The 25,028-nt window shown below is 49.3% G+C and overlaps 1 long non-coding RNA gene across 1 annotated transcript; it reads right to left on the bottom strand.

The window, feature by feature from the left end:
* Positions 1-2,357: 2,357 nt before the first annotated feature.
* LOC116353554 (uncharacterized) lies at positions 2,358-17,713 on the bottom strand. The gene is made up of 3 exons (XR_004202964.1): positions 15,834-17,713; positions 5,331-5,338; positions 2,358-2,378 (listed from the first exon to the last, which is right to left on the bottom strand). It is a non-coding gene; the product is annotated as an uncharacterized LOC116353554 (long non-coding RNA).
* Positions 17,714-25,028: the final 7,315 nt, after the last annotated feature.

Genomic DNA, 25,028 nt, shown 5'->3' with positions numbered 1-25,028 from the left:
CACACTCTATCTTCCTACCTCCCGTCAGCTTTTAGTTAGATCCCCTTCCTCCCCCTCCCCCTCCCCCTCTTTTCCCTCCCTCTCTCCTTCCCTCCCTCCCCACTTCTACCTCCTCATGAGTTGCCAGACTAGTGCCAGTGTGAGGGTAGATCTTTCTGTTGTTAATTAAGATCCTGTCCTCCAATCCCTCCCTTCTTCGATCCCTCTCTCCCTCTCTCTCTCTCTCTCTCTCCCCCCTCTCTCTCTCTCCCTCCCCCCCTTCTACCTCCTCATGAGTTGCCAGACCAGTGCCAGTGTGAGGGTAGATCTTTCTGTTGTTAATTAAGGTCCTGTCCTCTGATCCCTCCCTTCTTCGATCCTGCTCTCCCTCTCTCCCCTCTCGCTCTCTCTCCCTCCCCCATTTTCCCTCCCCCCTTCTACCTCCTCATGAGTTGCCAGATCAGTGCCAGTGTGAGGGTAGATCTTTCTGTTGTTAATTAAGGTCCTGTACTCTGATCCCTCCCTTCTTCGATCCCCCCCCCTCTCTCTCCTTATACCTCCTCACGGGTTGCCAGACCAGTGCCAGTGTGAGGGTAGAGTTCTCTGTTGTTAAGGTCCAGTCCTCCGATCCCCCTCCCTTCCCCTCTGCCCCTCTGCCCCCCTCCCTCTCTTCCTACCTCCCATCAGCTGTTAGATACCCTCTCTCCCCCTCCCTCCCTCTCTTCCTACCTCCCATCAGCTGTTAGATACCCTCTCTCCCCCTCCCTCTCTATCTTCTTACTTCCCATCAGCTGTTAGATACCCTCCCTCCCCCTCCCTCTCTATCTTCCTACCTCCCATCAGCTGTTAGATACCCTCTCTCCCCCTCCCTCCCTCTCTTCCTACCTCCCATCAGCTGTTAGATACCCTCTCTCCCCCTCCCTCTCTATCTTCCTACCTCCCATCAGCTGTTAGATACCCTCCCTCCCCCTCCCTCCCTCTCTTCCTACCTCTTCCTACCTACCTCCCATCAGCTGCCATCAGCTGTTAGATACCCTCTCTCCCTCATTACAAAAAAATTGAAAGAATGTGGCACCACAACAAATCTGCCAAGAGAGGACTTCCCACCAAAACTCACAGACCTGGCAAGGAGGGCATTAATCAGAGAGGCAACAAAGAGACCAAAGATAACCATGAAGGAGCTGCAAAGCTCCACAGCGGATATTGGAGTATCTGTCCATAGGACCACTTTAAGCCGTACACTCCACAGAGTTGGGCTTTACGGAAGTGTGGCCAGAAAAAAAGCCATTGCTTGAAAAAAATAAGCAAACACATTTGGTGTTTGCCAAAAGGCATGTGGGAGACTCCCCAAACATATGGAAGAAGGTACTCTGGTCGGATGAGACTAAAATGTTGCTTTTCAGCCATCAAGGAAAACGCTATGTCTGGCGCAAACCCAACAACTCGCATCACCCCGAGGACAGCATCCCCAGAGTGAAGCATGGTGGTGGCAGCATCATGCTGTGGGGATCATTTTCACCGGTAGGGACTGGGAAACTGGTCAGAATTGAAGGGAAAATTATTATTCAATAATCAAATTATTGAGGGAAACCTGTTTGTCTTCCAGAGATTTGAGACTGGGACGGATGTCCTGCTGGAAGGTGAACAACGACCCTAAGCATACTGCTAAAGCAACACTTGAGTGGTTTAAGGGTGAACATGTAAATGTCTTGGAATGTCCTAGTCAAAGCCCAGACCTCAATCCAATTGAGAATCTGTGGTATGACTTAAAGATTGCTGTACACCAGCGGAACCCATCCAACTTGAAGGAGCTGGAGCAGTTTTGCCTTGAAAAATGGGAATACTTTGCAGAGGCTAGATGTGCCAAGGTTATAGAGACATACCCCAAGAGACTTGCAGCTGAAATATCTGAAAAAAGTGTCTCTACAAAGTATTGACTTTGGGGGATGAAAAGTTATGCAAGCTCAAGTTTTATGGTTTTTTGTCTTATTTCTTGTTTGTTTCAAAGTGGTAGGCGTGTTGTGTAAATCAAAAGATTGTAAGGCAACAAAATAGGAAAAATGCTAAGGGGGTGAATACTTTCGCAAGCCACTGTAGATCCCCTCCCTCCCCCTCTCCTTCTCTTCCTTCCTCCTTGCTCTCCTCTCCCACTTCTACCTCATGAGTTGCCAGAGCAGTGCCAGTGTGAGGGTAGAGTTTTCTGTTAAGGTCCTCCGATCCCTCCCTCGCTCTCTCTCTACCTCCCCCTTTCCATCTCCTTCACCCCCCTCTTCCCCTCCCTCTCTCTCTTTATGCCTCCCATAAACTGTTTTCTCTCCTGCTCTCTCTCTACCTCCCCCTCTCCCTCCCTTAACCACTCTCTCTCCTAACCCCCATCAGCTGTTAGAGCCCCTCTCTGTCTCCCTCTCTCTCTTTCTACCCCCCATCAGCTGTTAGTTATATCCTCTCTCCCTCCCCCTATTCCTCTCTTCTCCCTCCCTCTCTCTACCTCTCCATTTCCTACTCTCTCACTACCTTCCACCTCCCATCAGCTATTAGTTAGATTCTCTCCCTCCCTATATTCCTCTCACTCCCTCCCTCTCCTCCCCTTTCTTTCCCTCACTCTCTCCAATCACTCCTTCCCTCTCTCTCTCCCTCCCCCTTTTTCTTTCCTTTATCTCATCAGTTGCCAGAGCAGGGCAGAGTTACCTGTCATTAAGGTCCTCCAATGCTGACCATAGAGAACACTGCCTTGGCCTTCCCGAGTTCCACATCATAGTTCCAGCTAGTCTCCAGCTTCTTCATGTTGGCCCCTAGCTTGGGGTAGGGAGGGCGGTTGACTTTGTGGTGCAAGTCCACTGGAACCTTAGTAATATCATACAGCTGGAGGATGAACAGCGCATCTAACAGACCACTGGAGGGCGGGAACTGATTGTGTTGTCAATTCTTGTCATGGTTTGTCCAGTTAAATACAAATCAATCATTCTTGCTTTCAGCTTCATACCCTCATGTTTTCTTTAATAATAAGAAAGTAGTACCACTGGGTGTGTTTAGTAGGGGAGATGTGTGTTACCACTGGGTGTGTTTAGTAGGGGAGACGTGTGTTACCACTGGGTGTGTTACCACTGGGTGTGTTACCACTGGGTGAGTTACCACTGGGTGTGTTTAGTAGGGGAGACGTGTGTTACCACTAGGTGTGTTCAGTAGGGGAGACGTGTGTTACCACTGGGTGTGTTTAGTAGGGGAGACGTGTGTTACCACTAGGTGTGTTCAGTAGGGGAGACGTGTGTTACCACTGGGTGTGTTTAGTAGGGGAGATGTGTGTTACCACTGGGTGTGTTTAGTAGGGGAGACGTGTGTTACCACTGGGTGTGTTACCACTGGGTGTGTTACCACTGGGTGAGTTACCACTGGGTGTGTTTAGTAGGGGAGACGTGTGTTACCACTAGGTGTGTTCAGTAGGGGAGACGTGTGTTACCACTGGGTGTGTTTAGTAGGGGAAACGTGTGTTACCACTGGGTGTGTTTAGTAGGGGAGACGTGTGTTACCACTGGGTGTGTTCAGTAGGGGAGACGTGTGTTACCACTGGGTGTGTTTAGTAGGGGAGACGTGTGTTACCACTGGGTGTGTTTAGTAGGGGAGACATGTGTTACCACTGGGTGTGTTCAGTAGGGGAGACGTGTGTTACCACTGGGTGTGTTCAGTAGGGGAGACGTGTGTTACCACTGGGTAAGTTACCACTGGGTAAGTTACCACTGGGTGTGTTTAGTAGGGGAGACGTGTGTTACCACTAGGTGTGTTCAGTAGGGGAGACGTGTGTTACCACTGGGTGTGTTACCACTGGGTGAGTTACCACTGGGTGTGTTTAGTAGGGGAGACGTGTGTTACCACTGGGTGTGTTACCACTGGGTGAGTTACCACTGGGTGTGTTTAGTAGGGGAGACGTGTGTTACCACTAGGTGTGTTCAGTAGGGGAGACGTGTGTTACCACTGGGTGTGTTCAGTAGGGGAGACGTGTGGTACCACTGGGTGTGTTTAGAAGGGGAGACGTGTGTTACCACTGGGTGAGTTACCACTGGGTGTGTTTAGTATGGGAGACGTGTGTTACCACTGGGTGTGTTTAGTAGGGGAGACGTGTGTTACCACTGGGTGTGTTTAGTAGGGGAGACGTGTGTTACCACTGGGTGTGTTTAGTAGGGGAGACGTGTGTTACCACTGGGTGTGTTTAGTAGGGGAGAAGTGTGTTACCACTGGGTGTGTTTAGTAGGGGAGACGTGTGAAACCACTGGGTGAGTTACCACTGGGTGTGTTTAGTAGGGGAGACGTGTGTTACCACTGGGTGTGTTTAGTAGGGGAGACGTGTGTTACCACTAGGTGTGTTTAGTAGGGGAGAAGTGTGTTACCACTGGGTGTGTTTAGTAGGGGAGACGTGTGAAACCACTGGGTGAGTTACCACTGGGTGTGTTTAGTAGGGGAGACGTGTGTTACCACTGGGTGTGTTTAGTAGGGGAGACGTGTGTTACCACTGGGTGTGTTTAGTAGGGGAGACGTGTGTTAGCACTGGGTGTGTTTAGTAGGGGAGACGTCTGTTAGCACTTGTTGTGGGGAGACCACTGGTGTGTTACCATTTATTCTACTTTCAAAATTGATTACAAATTGTAAATTGGATAATTTTGGTAATGATGTCATTCTCATCCAAAAAGGAGATTTGCAAAAATAATGAGGGAAAAAAATGTCATGTCATGGAATGAAGGGTACAGGAACAGTTTTCCTTGGGTTGATTTAAATCAAGCCCACAGCTGGCAGCAATTGGGAGTGCAGCTGCAAGTAACCCGATCATAATGCCCATTGTCAAATCAAATGTATTTATAAAGCCCTTCTTACATCAGCTGATATCTCAAAGTGCTGCACAGAAATCCAGCCTACAACCCCAATCAGCAAGCAATGCAGGTGTAGAAGCACGGTGGCTCATTGGTGGTCAATGGGGTTTGACAATCCATATCCTTATGGGGCTAGTTTTATTTAACTAGGCAAGTCAGTTAGAGAACAAATTCTTATTTACAATGATGGCCTACCCCGGCCAAACCTGGATGACACTGGGCCAATTCTGCATTGCCCTATGGGACTCTAAATCACGGCCGGATGTGATGCAGCCTGGATTTGAACTGGAGACTGCAGCTATGTCTCTTACACTGAGATGCAGTACAAAACATCACGCTAAATAGGGACCATCACTAAATTCCTCAATGTACATGGGACAATTTTATTAAATGTCAATAGCTGCAAATTTCAGTGACTTAAAAACCTCCACTTTGCCATGGTCGCACACCGGACAGCTGAATATAATTGGTGAAAGAAGTTGACTAGTTTACTATCTAACCTAGGCTACTTCCAGCCAAGACCTGGTTAGACTGTTAGTTATCTGTAAAAGGGTGAGTAACAAATTGTTTTGGCAGAGTGAATGTCCAAACTCTTCCCAACTTCAAACACACACAAGAGATACCCACATCAAAGCCACGCATCCAAGACCCACATCTGGTTCTCAGCCGCATTTCCTAATGAGGATAATTGAAACCAAGGCTAAATAAGGAAGTTCTTGCCTCGTTTAAAAATAAATTGTGTAATTCTGTTGAGTCAGGAGGAGATCTATACACAGATATACAGTCACACCAGTTGATCACCACAACTTCTCCTGGGGGTTCTGGGTCAGTCTGTTTCTTCTCCTCCTGGGGGTTCTAGGTCAGTCTGTTTCTTCTCCTCCTGGGGGTTCTGGGTCAGTCTGTTTCTTCTCCTCCTGGAGGTTCTGGGTCAGTCTGTTTCTTCTCCTCCTGGGGGTTCTGGGTCAGTCTGTTTCTTCTCCTCCTGGGGGTTCTGGGTCAGTCTGTTTCTTCTCCTCCTGGGGGTTCTGGGTCAGTCTGTTTCTTCTCCTCCTGGAGGTTCTGGGTCAGTCTGTTTCTTCTCCTCCTGGGGGTTCTGGGTCAGTCTGTTTCTTCTCCTCCTGGGGGTTCTGGGTCAGTCTGTTTCTTCTCCTCCTGGGGGTTCTGGGTCAGTCTGTTTCTTCTCCTCCTGGGGGTTCTAGGTCAGTCTGTTTCTTCTCCTCCTGGGGGTTCTGGGTCAGTCCATTTCTTCTCCTTCTGGGGGTTCTGGGTCAGTCTGTTTCTTCTCCTCCTGGGGGTTCTGGGTCAGTCTGTTTCTTCTCCTCCTGGAGGTTCTGGGTCAGTCTGTTTCTTCTCTTCTTGGGGGTTCCATTTCAGGGACTGGTGAGTCATCTTAGTGGTCAGATTCTGAAGGGCGTGTCTTACTTATCAAACTCCACTGATGTAGGGGTTGAAGGTGGCTAAAACGCAGCAGGGCTAGATGACAGCCAGTCCTAGAGGTTAAAGGTGACTAAACGCTGCCGGGCCAAATGACAGCCAGTCCTAGAGGTTAAAGGTGACTAAACGCTACAGGGCCAGATGACATCCAGTCCTAGGGGTTAAAGGTGGCTAAACGCTGCCAGATGACAACCAGTCCTAGGGGTTAAAGGTGGCTAAACGCTGCCGGGCCAGATGAAAGCCAGTCCTAGAGGTTAAAGGTGGCTAAACGCTGCCAGATGACATCCAGTCCTAGGGGTTAAAGGTGGCTAAACGCTGCCGGGCCAGATGACATCCAGTCCTAGGGGTTAAAGGTGGCTAAACGCTGCCAGATGACATCCAGTCCTAGGGATTAAAGGTGGCTAAACACTGCCAGATGACATCCAGTCCTAGGGGTTAAAGGTGGCTAAACGCTGCCAGATGACAGCCAGTCCTAGGGGTTAAAGGTGGTTAAACGCTGCAGGGCCAGATGACAGCCAGTCCTAGGGGTTAAAGTTGGCTAAACGCTGCAGTGCCAGATGGCAGCCAGTCCTAGGGGTTAAAGGTGGCTAAACGCTGCCGGGCCAGATGACATCCAGTCCTAGGGGTTAAAGGTGGCTAAACTCTGCCAGATGACAGCCAGTCCTAAGGCTTAAAGGTGGCTAAACGCTGCCAGATGACAGCCAGTCCTAGGGGTTAAAGGTGGCTAAACGCTGCCAGATGACAGCCAGTCCTAGAGGTTAAAGGTGGCTAAATGCTGCAGGGCCAGATGACATCCAGTCCTAGGGGTTAAAGGTGGCTAAACGCTGCCAGATGACAACCAGTCCTAGGGGTTAAAGGTGGCTAAACGCTGCCGGGCCAGATGACAGCCAGACCTAGGGGTTAAAGTTGACTAAACGCTTCCAGGCCAGACGACAGCCAGACCTAGGGGTTAAAGGTGGCTAAACGCTGCAGGGCCAGATGACATCCAGTCCTAGGGCTTAAAGGTGGCTAAACGCTGCCGGGCCAGATGAAAGCCAGACCTAGGGGTTAAAGGTGGCTAAACGCTGCCAGATGACAACCAGTCCTAGGGGTTAAAGGTGGCTAAACGCTGCCGGGCCAGATGAAAGCCAGTCCTAGAGGTTAAAGGTGGCTAAACGCTGCCAGATGACATCCAGTCCTAGGGGTTAAAGGTGGCTAAAACGCAGCAGGGCTAGATGACAGCCAGTCCTAGAGGTTAAAGGTGACTAAACGCTGCCGGGCCAGATGACAGCCAGTCCTAGAGGTTAAAGGTGACTAAACGCTACAGGGCCAGATGACATCCAGTCCTAGGGGTTAAAGGTAGCTAAACGCTGCCAGATGACAACCAGTCCTAGGGGTTAAAGGTGGCTAAACGCTGCCGGGCCAGATGAAAGCCAGTCCTAGAGGTTAAAGGTGGCTAAACGCTGCCAGATGACATCCAGTCCTAGGGGTTAAAGGTGGCTAAACGCTGCCGGGCCAGATGACATCCAGTCCTAGGGGTTAAAGGTGGCTAAACACTGCCAGATGACATCCAGTCCTAGGGGTTAAAGGTGGCTAAACGCTGCCAGATGACAACCAGTCCTAGGGGTTAAAGGTGGCTAAACGCTGCCGGGCCAGATGAAAGCCAGTCCTAGAGGTTAAAGGTGGCTAAACGCTGCCAGATGACATCCAGTCCTAGGGGTTAAAGGTGGCTAAACGCTGCCGGGCCAGATGACATCCAGTCCTAGGGGTTAAAGGTGGCTAAACGCTGCCAGATGACATCCAGTCCTAGGGATTAAAGGTGGCTAAACACTGCCAGATGACATCCAGTCCTAGGGGTTAAAGGTGGCTAAACGCTGCCAGATGACAGCCAGTCCTAGGGGTTAAAGGTGGTTAAACGCTGCAGGGCCAGATGACAGCCAGTCCTAGGGGTTAAAGTTGGCTAAACGCTGCAGTGCCAGATGGCAGCCAGTCCTAGGGGTTAAAGGTGGCTAAACGCTGCCGGGCCAGATGACATCCAGTCCTAGGGGTTAAAGGTGGCTAAACTCTGCCAGATGACAGCCAGTCCTAAGGCTTAAAGGTGGCTAAACGCTGCCAGATGACAGCCAGTCCTAGGGGTTAAAGGTGGCTAAACGCTGCCAGATGACAGCCAGTCCTAGAGGTTAAAGGTGGCTAAACGCTGCAGGGCCAGATGACATCCAGTCCTAGGGGTTAAAGGTGGCTAAACGCTGCCAGATGACAACCAGTCCTAGGGGTTAAAGGTGGCTAAACGCTGCCGGGCCAGATGACAGCCAGACCTAGGGGTTAAAGTTGACTAAACGCTTCCAGGCCAGACGACAGCCAGACCTAGGGGTTAAAGGTGGCTAAACGCTGCAGGGCCAGATGACATCCAGTCCTAGGGCTTAAAGGTGGCTAAACGCTGCCGGGCCAGATGACATCCAGTCCTAGGGGTTAAAGGTGGCTAAACGCTGCCAGATGACATCCAGTCCTAGGGATTAAAGGTGGCTAAACACTGCCAGATGACATCCAGTCCTAGGGGTTAAAGGTGGCTAAACGCTGCCAGATGACAGCCAGTCCTAGGGGTTAAAGGTGGTTAAACGCTGCAGGGCCAGATGACAGCCAGTCCTAGGGGTTAAAGTTGGCTAAACGCTGCAGTGCCAGATGGCAGCCAGTCCTAGGGGTTAAAGGTGGCTAAACGCTGCCGGGCCAGATGACATCCAGTCCTAGGGGTTAAAGGTGGCTAAACTCTGCCAGATGACAGCCAGTCCTAAGGCTTAAAGGTGGCTAAACGCTGCCAGATGACAGCCAGTCCTAGGGGTTAAAGGTGGCTAAACGCTGCCAGATGACAGCCAGTCCTAGAGGTTAAAGGTGGCTAAACGCTGCAGGGCCAGATGACATCCAGTCCTAGGGGTTAAAGGTGGCTAAACGCTGCCAGATGACAACCAGTCCTAGGGGTTAAAGGTGGCTAAACGCTGCCGGGCCAGATGACAGCCAGACCTAGGGGTTAAAGTTGACTAAACGCTTCCAGGCCAGACGACAGCCAGACCTAGGGGTTAAAGGTGGCTAAACGCTGCAGGGCCAGATGACATCCAGTCCTAGGGCTTAAAGGTGGCTAAACGCTGCCGGGCCAGATGAAAGCCAGACCTAGGGGTTAAAGGTGGCTAAACGCTGCCAGATGACAACCAGTCCTAGGGGTTAAAGGTGGCTAAACGCTGCCGGGCCAGATGAAAGCCAGTCCTAGAGGTTAAAGGTGGCTAAACGCTGCCAGATGACATCCAGTCCTAGGGGTTAAAGGTGGCTAAAACGCAGCAGGGCTAGATGACAGCCAGTCCTAGAGGTTAAAGGTGACTAAACGCTGCCGGGCCAGATGACAGCCAGTCCTAGAGGTTAAAGGTGACTAAACGCTACAGGGCCAGATGACATCCAGTCCTAGGGGTTAAAGGTAGCTAAACGCTGCCAGATGACAACCAGTCCTAGGGGTTAAAGGTGGCTAAACGCTGCCGGGCCAGATGAAAGCCAGTCCTAGAGGTTAAAGGTGGCTAAACGCTGCCAGATGACATCCAGTCCTAGGGGTTAAAGGTGGCTAAACGCTGCCGGGCCAGATGACATCCAGTCCTAGGGGTTAAAGGTGGCTAAACACTGCCAGATGACATCCAGTCCTAGGGGTTAAAGGTGGCTAAACGCTGCCAGATGACAGCCAGTCCTAGGGGTTAAAGGTGGCTAAACGCAGCAGGGCCAGATGACATCCAGTCCTAGGGGTTAAAGGTGGCTAAACGCTGCCAGATGACAGCCAGTCCTAGGGGTTAAAGGTGGTTAAACGCTGCAGGGCCAGATGACAGCCAGTCCTAGGGGTTAAAGGTGGCTAAACGCTGCAGTGCCAGATGGCAGCCAGTCCTAGGGGTTAAATGTGGCTAAACGCTGCCGGGCCAGATGACATCCAGTCCTAGGGGTTAAAGGTGGCTAAACGCTGCCAGATGACAGCCAGTCCTAAGGGTTAAAGGTGGCTAAACGCTGCCAGATGACAGCCAGTCCTAGGGGTTAAAGGTGGCTAAACGCTGCCAGATGACAGCCAGTCCTAGAGGTTAAAGGTGGCTAAACGCTGCAGGGCCAGATGACATCCAGTCCTAGGGGTTAAAGGTGGCTAAACGCTGCCAGATGACAGCCAGTCCTAGGGATTAAAGGTGGCTAAACGCTGCCAGATGACAGCCAGTCCTAGGGGTTAAAGGTGGCTAAACGCTGCCGGGCCAGACCTAGGGGTTAAAGGTGGCTAAACGCTGCAGGGTCAGATGACAGTCAGTCCTAGGGGTTAAAGGTGGCTAAACGCTGCAGGGCCAGATGACAGACAGTCCTAGGGGTTAAAGGTGGCTAAACACTGCCGGGCCAGACGACAGCCAGACCTAGGGGTTAAAGGTGGCTAAACGCTGCAGGGCCAGATGTGAGCCAGTCCTAGGGGTTAAAGGTGACTAAACGCTGCAAGGCCAGATGACAGCCAGTCCTAGGGGTTAAAGGTGGCTAAACGCTGCCAGGCCAGACGACAGCCAGTCCTAGAGGTTAAAGGTGACTAAACGCTGCCGGGCCAGATGACAGCCAGTCCTTGAGGTTAAAGGTGGCTAAACGCTGCCAGATGACATCCAGTCCTAGGGGTTAAAGGTGGCTAAGCGCTGCAGGGCCAGATGACAACCAGTCCTAGGGCTTAAAGGTGGCTAAACACTGCCAGATGACAGCCAGTCCTAAGGGTTAAAGGTGGCTAAACGCTGCCAGGCCAGACGACAGCCAGTCCTAGAGGTTAAAGGTGACTAAACGCTGCCGGGCCAGATGACAGCCAGTCCTTGAGGTTAAAGGTGGCTAAACGCTGCCAGATGACATCCAGTCCTAGGGGTTAAAGGTGGCTAAACGCTGCAGGGCCAGATGACATCCAGTCCTAGGGCTTAAAGGTGGCTAAACGCTGCCGGGCCAGATGACAGCCAGACCTAGGGGTTAAAGTTGACTAAACGCTTCCAGGCCAGACGACAGCCAGACCTAGGGGTTAAAGGTGGCTAAACGCTGCCGGGCCAGATGACAGCCAGACCTAGGGGTTAAAGTTGACTAAACGCTTCCAGGCCAGACGACAGCCAGACCTAGGGGTTAAAGGTGGCTAAACGCTGCAGGGCCAGATGCGAGCAAGTCCTAGGGGTTAAAAGGTGGCTAAACGCTTCCAGATGACATCCAGTCCTAGGGGTTAAAGGTGGCTAAACGCTGCCAGATGACAGCCAGTCCTAGGGGTTAAAGGTGGCTAAACGCAGCAGGGCCAGTTGACATCCAGTCCTAGGGGTTAAAGGTGGCTAAACGCTGCCGGACCAGATGACAGCCAGTCCTAGAGGTTAAAGGTGGCTAAACGCTGCCAGATGACATCCAGTCCTAGGGGTTAAAGGTGGCCAAACGCTGCCAGACCAGACGACAGCCAGCCCTAAGGGTTAAAGGTGGCTAAATGCAGCAGGGCCAGTTGACATCCAGTCCTAGGGGTTAAAGGTGGCTAAACGCTGCAGGGCCAGATGACAACCAGTCCTAGGGGTTAAAGGTGGCTAAACGCTGCCGGGCCAGATGACATCCAGTCCTAGGGCTTAAAGGTGGCTAAACGCTGCCGGGCCAGATGACATCCAGTCCTAAGGGTTAAAGGTGGCTAAACGCTGCAGGACCAGATGACAGCCAGTCCTAGAGGTTAAAGGTGGCTAAACGCTGCCGGGCCAGATGACAACCAGTCCTAGAGGTTAAAGGTGGCTAAACGCTGCCAGGCCAGACGACAGTCAGTCCTAGGGGTTAAAGTTGACTAAACGCTTCCAGGCCAGACGACAGCCAGACCTAGGGGTTAAAGGTGGCTAAACGCTGCCGGGCCAGATGACAGCCAGACCTAGGGGTTAAAGTTGACTAAACGCTTCCAGGCCAGACGACAGCCAGACCTAGGGGTTAAAGGTGGCTAAACGCTGCAGGGCCAGATGCGAGCAAGTCCTAGGGGTTAAAAGGTGGCTAAACGCTTCCAGATGACATCCAGTCCTAGGGGTTAAAGGTGGCTAAACGCTGCCAGATGACAGCCAGTCCTAGGGGTTAAAGGTGGCTAAACGCAGCAGGGCCAGTTGACATCCAGTCCTAGGGGTTAAAGGTGGCTAAACGCTGCCGGACCAGATGACAGCCAGTCCTAGAGGTTAAAGGTGGCTAAACGCTGCCAGATGACATCCAGTCCTAGGGGTTAAAGGTGGCTAAACGCTGCCGGGCCAGACCTAGGGGTTAAAGGTGGCTAAACGCTGCAGGGTCAGATGACAGTCAGTCCTAGGGGTTAAAGGTGGCTAAACGCTGCAGGGCCAGATGACAGACAGTCCTAGGGGTTAAAGGTGGCTAAACGCTGCCGGGCCAGACGACATCCAGTCCTAGGGCTTAAAGGTGGCTAAACGCTGCCGGGCCAGATGACATCCAGTCCTAAGGGTTAAAGGTGGCTAAACGCTGCAGGACCAGATGACAGCCAGTCCTAGAGGTTAAAGGTGGCTAAACGCTGCCGGGCCAGATGACAACCAGTCCTAGAGGTTAAAGGTGGCTAAACGCTGCCAGGCCAGACGACAGTCAGTCCTAGGGGTTAAAGTTGACTAAACGCTTCCAGGCCAGACGACAGCCAGACCTAGGGGTTAAAGGTGGCTAAACGCTGCCGGGCCAGATGACAGCCAGACCTAGGGGTTAAAGTTGACTAAACGCTTCCAGGCCAGACGACAGCCAGACCTAGGGGTTAAAGGTGGCTAAACGCTGCAGGGCCAGATGCGAGCAAGTCCTAGGGGTTAAAAGGTGGCTAAACGCTTCCAGATGACATCCAGTCCTAGGGGTTAAAGGTGGCTAAACGCTGCCAGATGACAGCCAGTCCTAGGGGTTAAAGGTGGCTAAACGCAGCAGGGCCAGTTGACATCCAGTCCTAGGGGTTAAAGGTGGCTAAACGCTGCCGGACCAGATGACAGCCAGTCCTAGAGGTTAAAGGTGGCTAAACGCTGCCAGATGACATCCAGTCCTAGGGGTTAAAGGTGGCTAAACGCTGCCGGGCCAGACCTAGGGGTTAAAGGTGGCTAAACGCTGCAGGGTCAGATGACAGTCAGTCCTAGGGGTTAAAGGTGGCTAAACGCTGCAGGGCCAGATGACAGACAGTCCTAGGGGTTAAAGGTGGCTAAACGCTGCCGGGCCAGACGACAGCCAGACCTAGGGGTTAAAGGTGGCTAAACGCTGCAGGGCCAGATGCGAGCCAGTCCTAGGGGTTAAAGGTGACTAAACGCTGCAAGGCCAGATGACAGCCAGTCCTAGGGGTTAAAGGTGGCTAAACGCTGCCAGGCCAGACGACAGCCAGTCCTAGAGGTTAAAGGTGACTAAACGCTGCCGGGCCAGATGACAGCCAGTCCTTGAGGTTAAAGGTGGCTAAACGCTGCCAGATGACATCCAGTCCTAGGGGTTAAAGGTGGCTAAACGCTGCAGGGCCAGATGACAACCAGTCCTTGGGCTTAAAGGTGGCTAAACACTGCCAGATGACAGCCAGTCCTACGGGTTAAAGGTGGCTAAACGCTGCAGGGCCAGATGACAGCCAGTCCTAAGGGTTAAAGGTGGCCAAACGCTGCCAGACCAGACGACAGCCAGCCCTAAGGGTTAAAGGTGGCTAAATGCAGCAGGGCCAGTTGACATCCAGTCCTAGGGGTTAAAGGTGGCTAAACGCTGCAGGGCCAGATGACAACCAGTCCTAGGGGTTAAAGGTGGCTAAACGCTGCCGGGCCAGATGACATCCAGTCCTAGGGCTTAAAGGTGGCTAAACGCTGCCGGGCCAGATGACATCCAGTCCTAAGGGTTAAAGGTGGCTAAACGCTGCAGGACCAGATGACAGCCAGTCCTAGAGGTTAAAGGTGGCTAAACGCTGCCGGGCCAGATGACAACCAGTCCTAGAGGTTAAAGGTGGCTAAACGCTGCCAGGCCAGACGACAGTCAGTCCTAGGGGTTAAAGGTGGATAAACGCTGCCAGATGACAGTCAGTCCTAGGGGTTAAAGGTGGCTAAATGCTGCCGGGCCAGACCTAGGGGTTAAAGGTGGCTAAACGCTGCAGGGCCAGATGACAGCAAGCCCTAGGGGTTAAAGGTGGCTAAACGCTGCCGGGCCAGATGACACCCAGTCCTAGGGGTTAAAGGTGGCTAAACGCTGCCAGACGACAGCCAGTCCTAGGGGTTAAAGGTGGCTAAACGCTGCCGGGCCAGATGACATCCAGTCCTAGAGGTTAAAGGTGGCTAAACGCTGCCAGACGACAGCCAGCCCTAGGGGTTAAAGGTGGCTAAACGCTGCAGGGCCAGACCTAGGGGTTAAAGGTGACTAAACGCTGCAGGGCCAGACCTAGGGGTTAAAGGTGACTAAACGCTGCCAGGCCAGACGACAGTCAGTCCTAGGGGTTAAAGGTGGATAAACGCTGCCAGATGACAGTCAGTCCTAGGGGTTAAAGGTGGCTAAATGCTGCCGGGCCAGACCTAGGGGTTAAAGGTGGCTAAACGCTGCAGGGCCAGATGACAGCAAGCCCTAGGGGTTAAAGGTGGCTAAACGCTGCCGGGCCAGATGACACCCAGTCCTAGGGGTTAAAGGTGGCTAAACGCTGCCAGACGACAGCCAGTCCTAGGGGTTAAAGGTGGCTAAACGCTGCCGGGCCAGATGACATCCAGTCCTAGAGGTTAAAGGTGGCTAAACGCTGCCAGACGACAGTCAGCCCTAGGGGTTAAAGGTGGCTAAACGCTGCAGGGCCAGACCTAGGGGTTAAAGGTGACTAAACGCTGCAGGGCCAGACCTAGGGGTTAAAGGTGACTAAACGCTGCCAGGCCAGACGACAGCAAGCCCTAGGGGTTAAAGGTGGCCAAACGCTGCCGGGCCAGATGACAGCCAGCCCTAGGGGTTAAAGGTGGCCAAACGCTGCCAGGCCAGATGACAGCCAGCCCTAGGGGTTAAAGGTGGCTAAACACTGCCGGGCCAGACGACAGCCAGCCCTACGGGTTAAAGGTGGCTAAACGCTGCCGTGCCAGACGACAGCCAGCCCTAGGGGTTAAAGGTGGCTAAACGCTGCCGGGCCAGATGACATCCAGTCCTAGGGGTTAAAGGTGACTAAACGCTGCCAGGCCAGGCGACAGCCAGCCCTAGGGGTTAAAGGTGGCTAAACGCTGTACAGTTCCACAGTAACAGAATGACACAGACAATCAGATTTTTCACTTTAAATCAATCATTTCAAAATTAAACAAACCATACAACTGTTTGCACAAGGACTACTTTGAACACTTTCCACTGAACAGTTCACAAAAACATATTTACTTGAAGAACAGTGGAGATGCAAAGTTAGGTAACAGAATGACGGGTTGTGCTGTTTGGGCATTCTGGTACAATGCTAATTTGTCAGGACTGTAGTGAGGAGACAGAACACTGGAAACATCCACAGGAGGCAGAATAGTCATTAAGGCACTTTAATGGCAACAAGCATCATCACCACCTGAGACAGACAGAGACAAACAGCAGCTCAGTCAGATATCACATAACCCTCCATACCCCAACACTCAGTTACAGACCCTCTCTGTTCTCTAACCCCAACACTCAGTTACAGACCCTCTCTGTTCTCTAACCCCAACACTCAGTTACAGACCCTCCCTGTTCTCTAACCTCAACACTCAGTTACAGACCCTCTCTGTTCTCTAACCCCAACACCCAGTTACAGACCCTCCCTGTTCTCTAACCTCAACACTCAGTTACAGACCCTCTCTGTTCTCTAACCCCAACACTCAGTTACAGACCCTCTCTGTTCTCTAACCCCAACACTCAGTTACAGACCCTCTCCGTTCTCTAACCCCAACACTCAGTTACAGACCCTCTCCGTTCTCTAACCCCAACACTCAGTTACAGACCCTCTCTGTTCTCTAACCCCAACACCCAGTTACAGACCCTCTCTGTTCTCTAACCCCAACACTCAGTTACAGACCCTCTCCGTTCTCTAACCCCAACACTCAGTTACAGACCCTCTCTGTTCTCTAACCCCAACACTCAGTTACAGACCCTCTCTGTTCTCTAACCCCAACACTCAGTTACAGACCCTCTCTGTTCTCTAACCCCAACACTCAGTTACAGATCCTCCCCGTTCTCTAACCCCAACACTCAGTTACAGACCCTCTCTGTTCTCTAACCCCAACACTCAGTTACAGACCCTCTCCGTTCTCTAACCCCAACACTCAGTTACAGACCCTCTCTGTTCTCTAACCCCAACACTCAGTTACAGACCCTCCCCGTTCTCTAACCCCAAGACTCAGTTACAGACCCTCCCCGTTCTCTAACCCCAACACTCAGTTACAGATCCTCCCCGTTCTCTAACCCCAACACTCAGTTACAGACCCTCTCTGTTCTCTAACCCCAACACTCAGTTACAGACCCTCTCTGTTCTCTAACCCCAACACTCAGTTACAGACCCTCCCCGTTCTCTAACCCCAACACTCAGTTACAGACCCTCTCTGTTCTCTAACCCCAACACTCAGTTACAGACCCTCTCTGTTCTCTAACCCCAACACTCAGTTACAGACCCTCTCCGTTCTCTAACCCCAACACTCAGTTACAGACCCTCTCCGTTCTCTAACCCCAACACCCAGTTACAGACCCTCTCTGTTCTCTAACCCCAACACTCAGTTACAGACCCTCTCCGTTCTCTAACCCCAACACTCAGTTACAGACCCTCTCCGTTCTCTAACCCCAACACTCAGTTACAGACCCTCTCCGTTCTCTAACCCCAACACTCAGTTACAGACCCTCTCTGTTCTCTAACCCCAACACTCAGTTACAGACCCTCTCCGTTCTCTAACCCCAACACTCAGTTACAGACCCTCTCCGTTCTCTAACCCCAACACTCAGTTACAGACCCTCTCTGTTCTCTAACCCCAACACTCAGTTACAGACCCTCTCCGTTCTCTAACCCCAACACTCAAGTTACAGACCCTCTCTGTTCTCTAACCCCAACACCCAGTTACAGACCCTCTCTGTTCTCTAACCCCAACACCCAGTTACAGACCCTCTCTGTTCTCTAACCCCAACACTCAGTTACAGATCCTCCCCGTTCTCTAACCAAGTCTGTACTGATCATGAACACACTAGACCAGTAAGACACTGTAGAACCATAGACCAACACAGAGCGTTAGATGCATATAGCAGAACAAACACTGCAGACCAATATCCCCTCCCCCTCTATGCAGATATAACAACTTTAATCCCTCCCCATTTCCTCTATGCAGATATAACAACTTTATCCCCTCCACTATGTAGATAGAACATCCTGATCTCCCCTCCACTATGTAGATAGAACATCCTGATCTCCCCTCCACTATGTAGATAGAACATCCTGATCTCCCCTCCACTATGTAGATAGAACATCCTGATCTCCCCTCCACTATGTAGATAGAGGAGGGGAGATAAGGATGTTCTATCTACATAGAGGGGGGGATTAGAATGTTCTATCTACATAGAGGACGGGAGATAAGGATGTTCTATCTACATGGAGGAGGGGAGGGGGGATAAGGATGTTCTATCTACATAGAGGGGGAGATAATTATGTTCTATATACATAGAGGAGGGGAGATAAGGATGTTCTATGTATATAGAACATAATTATCTCCCCTCCACTATGTAGATAGAACATCCTTATCCCCCCTCCCCTATGTAATTAGAACATCCTTATCCCCCCTCCCCTCCTCTATGTAGATAGAACATCCTTATCTCCCGTCCTCTATGTAGATAGAACATTCATATCCCCCCCTCTATGTAGATAGAACATCCTTATCTCCCCTCCTCTATGTATATAGAACATAATTATCTCCCCTCCACTATGTAGATAGAACATCCTTATCCCCCCTCCCCTATGTAGATAGAACATCCTTATCCCCCCTCCCCTATGTAATTAGAACATCCTTATCCCCCCTCCCCTATGTAATTAGAACATCCTTATCCCCCCTCCTCTATGTAGATAGAACATTCTTATCCCCCCTCCTCTATGTAGATAGAACATCCTTATCCCCCCTCCTCTATGTAGATAGAACATCCTTATCCCCCTCCTCTATGTAGATAGAACATCCTTATCCCCCCTCCTCTATGTAGATAGAACATTCTTATCCCCCCTCCTCTATGTAGATAGAACATCCTTATCCCCCCTCCTCTATGTAGATAGAACATCCTTATCCCCCCTCCTCTATGTAGATAGAACATCCTTATCTCCCGTCCTCTATGTAGATAGAACATTCTTATCCCCCCTCCCCTCCTCCATGTAGATAGAACATTCTTATCCCCCCTCCTCTATGTAGATAGAACATCCTTATCTCCCCTCCACTATGTATATAGAACATAATTATCTCCCCTCCACTATGTAGATAGAACATTCTTATTCCCCCTCCTCTACGTAGATAGAACATCCTTATCTCCCCTCCTCTATGTAGATAGAACATCCTTCACACCCCTCCTCTATGTAGATAGAACATCCTTATCTCTCCTCCTCTATGTAGATAGAACATTCTTATCCCCCCTCCCCTCCTCTATGTAGATAGAACATCCTTATCTCTCCTCCTCTATGTAGATAGAACATTCTTATCCCCCCTCCCCTCCTCTATGTAGATAGAACATTCGTATCCCCCCTCCCCTCCACTATGTAGATAGAACATTCTTATCCCCCCTCCCCTCCTCTATGTAGATAGAACATCCTTATCTCCCGTCCTCTATGTATATAGAACATAATTATCTCCCCTCCACTATGTAGATAGAACATTCTTATTCCCCCTCCTCTACGTAGATAGAACATCCTTATCTCCCCTCCTCTATGTAGATAGAACATCCTTATCTCCCCTCCACTATGTAGATAGAACATTCTTATCCCCCCCTCTATGTAGATAGAACTTCCTTATCCCCCCTCCCCTATGTAGATAGAACATCCTTATCTCCCCTCCTCTATGTAGATAGAACATCCTTATCTCCCCTCCTCTATGTAGATAGAACATCCTTATCTCCCCTCCTCTATGTAGATAGAACATCCTTAACACCCCTCCACTATGTAGATAGAACATCCTTATCCCACCTCCACTATGTAATTAGAACATCCTTATCCCCCCTCCACTATGTAGATAGAACATCCTTATCTCCCCTCCACTATGTAGATAGAACATCCTTATCTCCCCTCCACTATGTATATAGAAAATAATTATCTCCCCTCCACTATGTAGATAGAACATCCTTATCCCTCTCCTCTATGTAGATAGAACATTCTTAACACCACTCAACTATGTTATTAGAACATCCTTATCCCCCTCCTCTATGTAGATAGAACATCATTATCCCCCTCCTCTGTGTAGATAGAACATCCTTAACACCCCTCCACTATGTAGATAGAACATCCTTATCCCCCTCCACTATGTAATTAGAACATCCTTATCCCCCTCCTCTATGTAGATAGAACATCCTTATCTCCCCTCCTCTAAGTAGATAGAACATTCTTATCCCCCCTCCTCTATGTAGATAGAACATCCTTAACACCCCTCCACTATGTAGATAGAACATCCTTATCTCCCCTCCTCTAAGTAGATAGAACATTCTTATCCCCCCTCCTCTATGTAGATAGAACATCCTTAACACCCCTCCACTATGTAGATAGAACATCCTTATCCCCCCTCCACTATGTAATTAGAACATCCTTATTATCCTCCTCTATGTATATAGAAAATAATTATATCCCCTCCACTATGTAGATAGAACATCCTTATCTCCCCTCCACTATGTAGATAGAACATTCTTATCCCCCCCTCTATGTAGATAGAACTTCCTTATCCCCCCTCCCCCATGTAGATAGAACATCCTTATCTCCCCTCCTCTATGTAGATAGAACATCCTTATCTCCCCTCCACTATGTAGATAGAACATCCTTATCTCCCCTCCACTATGTAGATAGAACATCCTTCACACCCCTCCTCTATGTAGATAGAACATTCTTATCCCCCCTCCTCTATGTAGATAGAACATGCTTATCCCCTCTACACTATGTATATAGAACATAATTATCTCCCCTCCTCTATGTAGATAGAACATAAATATCTCCCCTCCACTATGTAGATAGAACATCCTTATCCCCCCTCCACTATGTAATTAGAACATCCTTAACACCCCTCCTCTATGTAGATAGAACATCCTTATCTCCCCTCCACTATGTAGATAGAACATCCTTCACACCCCTCCTCTATGTAGATAGAACATTCTTATCCCCCCTCCTCTATGTAGATAGAACATGCTTATCCCCTCTACACTATGTATATAGAACATAATTATCTCCCCTCCTCTATGTAGATAGAACATAAATATCTCCCCTCCACTATGTAGATAGAACATTCTTAACACCCCTCCACTATGTAGATAGAACATCCATATCTCCCCTCCTCTACGTAGATAGAACATCCTTAACACCCCTCCTCTATGTAGATAGAACATCCATATCTCCCCTCCTCTACGTAGATAGAACATCCTTAACACCCCTCCTCTATGTAGATAGAACATTCTTATCCCCCCTCTATGTGGATAGAACATCCTTAACACCCCTCCTCTATGTAGATATAACATCCTTATCTCCCCTCCACTATGTAGATAGAACATCCATATCTCCCCTCCTCTACGTAGATAGAACATCCTTAACACCCCTCCTCTATGTAGATATAACATCCTTAACACCCCTCCACTATGTAGATAGAACATCCATATCTCCCCTCCTCTACGTAGATAGAACATCCTTAACACCCCTCCTCTATGTAGATAGAACATCCTTAACACCCCTCCTCTATGTAGATAGAACATCCTTAACACCCCTCCTCTATGTAGATAGAACATTCTTATCCCCTCTCCCCTCCTCCATGTAGATAGAACATCCTTATCCCCCCTCCACTATGTAGATAGAACATCCATATCTCCCCTCCACTATGTAGATAGAACATCCATATCTCCCCTCCACTATGTAGATAGAACATCCATATCTCCCCTCCACTATGTAGATAGAACATCCATATCTCCCCTCCACTATGTAGATAGAACATCCATATCTCCCCTCCACTATGTAGATAGAACATCCTTATCCCCCCTCCACTATGTAGATAGAACATCCATATCTCCCCTCCACTATGTAGATAGAACATCCTTATCCCCCCTCCACTATGTAGATAGAACATCCATATCTCCCCTCCACTATGTAGATAGAACATCCTTATCCCCCCTCCACTATGTAGATAGAACATCCATATCTCCCCTCCACTATGTAGATAGAACATCCTTATCCCCCCTCCACTATGTAGATAGAACATCCATATCTCCCCTCCACTATGTAGATAGAACATCCTTATCCCCCCTCCACTATGTAGATAGAACATCCATATCTCCCCTCCACTATGTAGATAGAACATCCTTATCTCCCCTCCACTATGTAGATAGAACATCCTTATCTCCCCTCCTCTATGTAGATAGAACATCCTTAACACCCCTCCTCTACGTAGATAGAACATCCTTATCCCCCCTCCTCTATGTAGATAGAACATCCTTATCCCCCCTCCTCTATGTAGATAGAACATTCTTATCCCCCCTCCTCTATGTAGATATAACATCCTTATCCCCCTCCCCTCTATGTAGATAGAACATCCTTATGCCCCCTCCACTATGTAGATAGAACATCCTTATCCCCCTCCCCTCTATGTAGATAGAACATCCTTATCCCCCCTCCTCTATGTAGATAGAACATCCTTATCCCCCTCCCCTCTATGTAGATAGAACATCCTTATCCCCCTCCCCTCTATGTAGATAGAACATCCTTATAGGCCCTCCCCTCCTCTATGTAGATAGAACATTATTATGCCCCTACTCTATGTAGATAGAACATCCTTAACCCCCCTCCCCTACTCTATGTAGATAGAACATCCTTATGCCCCTCCCCTTCTCTATGTAGATAGAACATCCTTATGCCCCTCCCCTTCTCCATGTAGATAGAACATCCTTATCCCCCCTCCTCTATGTAGATATAACATCCTTATCCCCCCTCCTCTATGTAGATAGAACATCCTTAACACCCCTCCACTATGTAGATAGAACATCCTTAACACCCCTCCACTATGTAGATAGAACATTCTTATCCTCCCTCCTCGATGTAGATAGAACATTCTTATCCTCCCTCCTCTATGTAGATAGAACATCCGTATCTCCCCTCCTCGATGTAGATAGAACATCCTTATACCCCCTCCTCTATGTAGATAGAACATTCTTATCCCCCCTCCTCTATGTAGATAGAACATTCTTATCCCCCCTCCCCTCCTCCATGTAGATAGAACATCCTTATCTCCCCTCCTCTATGTAGATAGAACATCCTTATCTCCCCTCCTCTATGTAGATAGAACATTCTTATCCCCCCTCTATGTGGATAGAACATCCTTAACACCCCTCCACTATGTATATAGAACATAATTTTCTCCCCTCCACTATGTAGATAGAACATTCTTATCCTCCCTCCTCTATGTAGATAGAACATCCTTATCCCCCCTCCTCTATGTAGATAGAACATCCTTATCCCCCATCCTCTATGTAGATAGAACATTCTTAACACCCCTCAACTATGTTATTAGAACATCCTTATCCTCCCCTCCTCTATGTAGATAGAACATCCTAACCCCCCCCTCTATGTAGATAGAACATCCTTATCTCCCCTCCTCTATGTAGATAGAACATCATTATCTCCCCTCCACTATGTAGATAGAACATCCTGATCTCCCCTCCACTATGTAGATAGAACATCCTGATCTCCCCTCCACTATGTAGATAGAACATCCTTAACACCCCTCCACTATGTAGATAGAACATCCTAACCCCCCCCTCTATGTAGATAGAACATCCTTATCTCCCCTCCTCTATGTAGATAGAACATCCTTAACACCCCTCCTCTACGTAGATAGAACATCCTTATCTCCCCTCCTCTATGTAGATAGAACATCCTTAACACCCCTCCTCTACGTAGATAGAACATTCTTATCCCCCCTCCCCTCCTCCATGTAGATAGAACATCCTTAACACCCCTCCTCTACGTAGATAGAACATCCTTATCTCCCCTCCTCTATGTAGATAGAACATCCTTAACACCCCTCCTCTACGTAGATAGAACATCCTTATCTCCCCTCCTCTATGTAGATAGAACATCCTTAACACCCCTCCTCTACGTAGATATAACATCCTTATCTCCCCTCCTCTATGTAGATAGAACATCCTTAACACCCCTCCTCTACGTAGATAGAACATCCTTATCTCCCCTCCTCTATGTAGATAGAACATCCTTAACACCCCTCCTCTACGTAGATAGAACATTCTTATCCCCCCTCCCCTCCTCCATGTAGATAGAACATCCTTAACACCCCTCCTCTACGTAGATAGAACATTCTTATCCCCCCTCCCCTCCTCCATGTAGATAGAACATCCTTAACACCCCTCCTCTACGTAGATAGAACATCCTTATCTCCCCTCCTCTATGTAGATAGAACATCCTTAACACCCCTCCTCTACGTAGATAGAACATTCTTATCCCCCTCCTCTATGTAGATAGAACATCCTTAACACCCCTCCTCTATGTAGATAGAACATTCTTATCCCCCCTCCCCTCCTCCATGTAGATATAACTTCCTTAACACCCCTCCACTATGTAGATATTACATCATTATCCCCCTCCCCTCTATGTAGATAGAGGAGGGGGCATAAAGATGTTCTATGTAAATATTACATCATTATCCCCCCTCCCCTCTATGTAGATAGAGGAGGGGGCATAAAGATGTTCTATGTAAATATTACATCATTATCCCCCCTCCCCTCTATGTAGATATTACATCCTTATTCCCCTCCCCTCTATGTAGATATTATATCATTAATCCCCCTCCACTATGTAGATATTACATCATTATCCCCCCTCCCCTCTATGTAGATAGAACATCCTTATGCCCCTCCCCTCCTCTATGTAGATAGAACATCCTTATGCCCCCTCCCCTCTATCTACATAGAGTAGGGGCATAAGAATGTTCTATGTAGATAGAACATCCTTATCCCCCTCCCTCTATGTAGATAGAACATCCTTATCCCCCTCCCCTCTATGTAGATAGAACATCCTTATCCCCCTCCCCTCTATGTAGATAGAACATCCTTATAGGCCCTCCCCTCCTCTATGTAGATAGAACATTATTATGCCCCTACTCTATGTAGATAGAACATCCTTAACCCCCCTCCCCTACTCTATGTAGATAGAACATCCTTATGCCCCTCCCCTTCTCTATGTAGATAGAACATCCTTATGCCCCTCCCCTCCTCTATGTAGATAGAACATTATTATGCCCCTACTCTATGTAGATAGAACATCCTTAACCCCCCTCCCCTACTCTATGTAGATAGAACATCCTTATGCCCCTCCCCTCCTCTATGTAGATAGAACATTATTATGCCCCTACTCTATGTAGATAGAACATCCTTAACCCCCCTCCCCTACTCTATGTAGATAGAACATCCTTATGCCCCTCCCCTTCTCTATGTAGATAGAACATCCTTATGCCCCTCCCCTCCTCTATGTAGATAGAACATCCTTATGCCCCTCCCCTTTATGTAGATAGAACATCCTTATGCCCCTCCCCTTCTGCATGTAGATAGAACATTCTCATGCCCCTCCCCTCCTCTATG

The sequence above is a fragment of the Oncorhynchus kisutch genome, linkage group LG15 (assembly GCF_002021735.2).
Source record: "Oncorhynchus kisutch isolate 150728-3 linkage group LG15, Okis_V2, whole genome shotgun sequence".
Classification (NCBI taxonomy): domain Eukaryota; kingdom Metazoa; phylum Chordata; class Actinopteri; order Salmoniformes; family Salmonidae; genus Oncorhynchus; species Oncorhynchus kisutch.
This window is presented reverse-complemented; position numbering and strand designations above follow the sequence as displayed.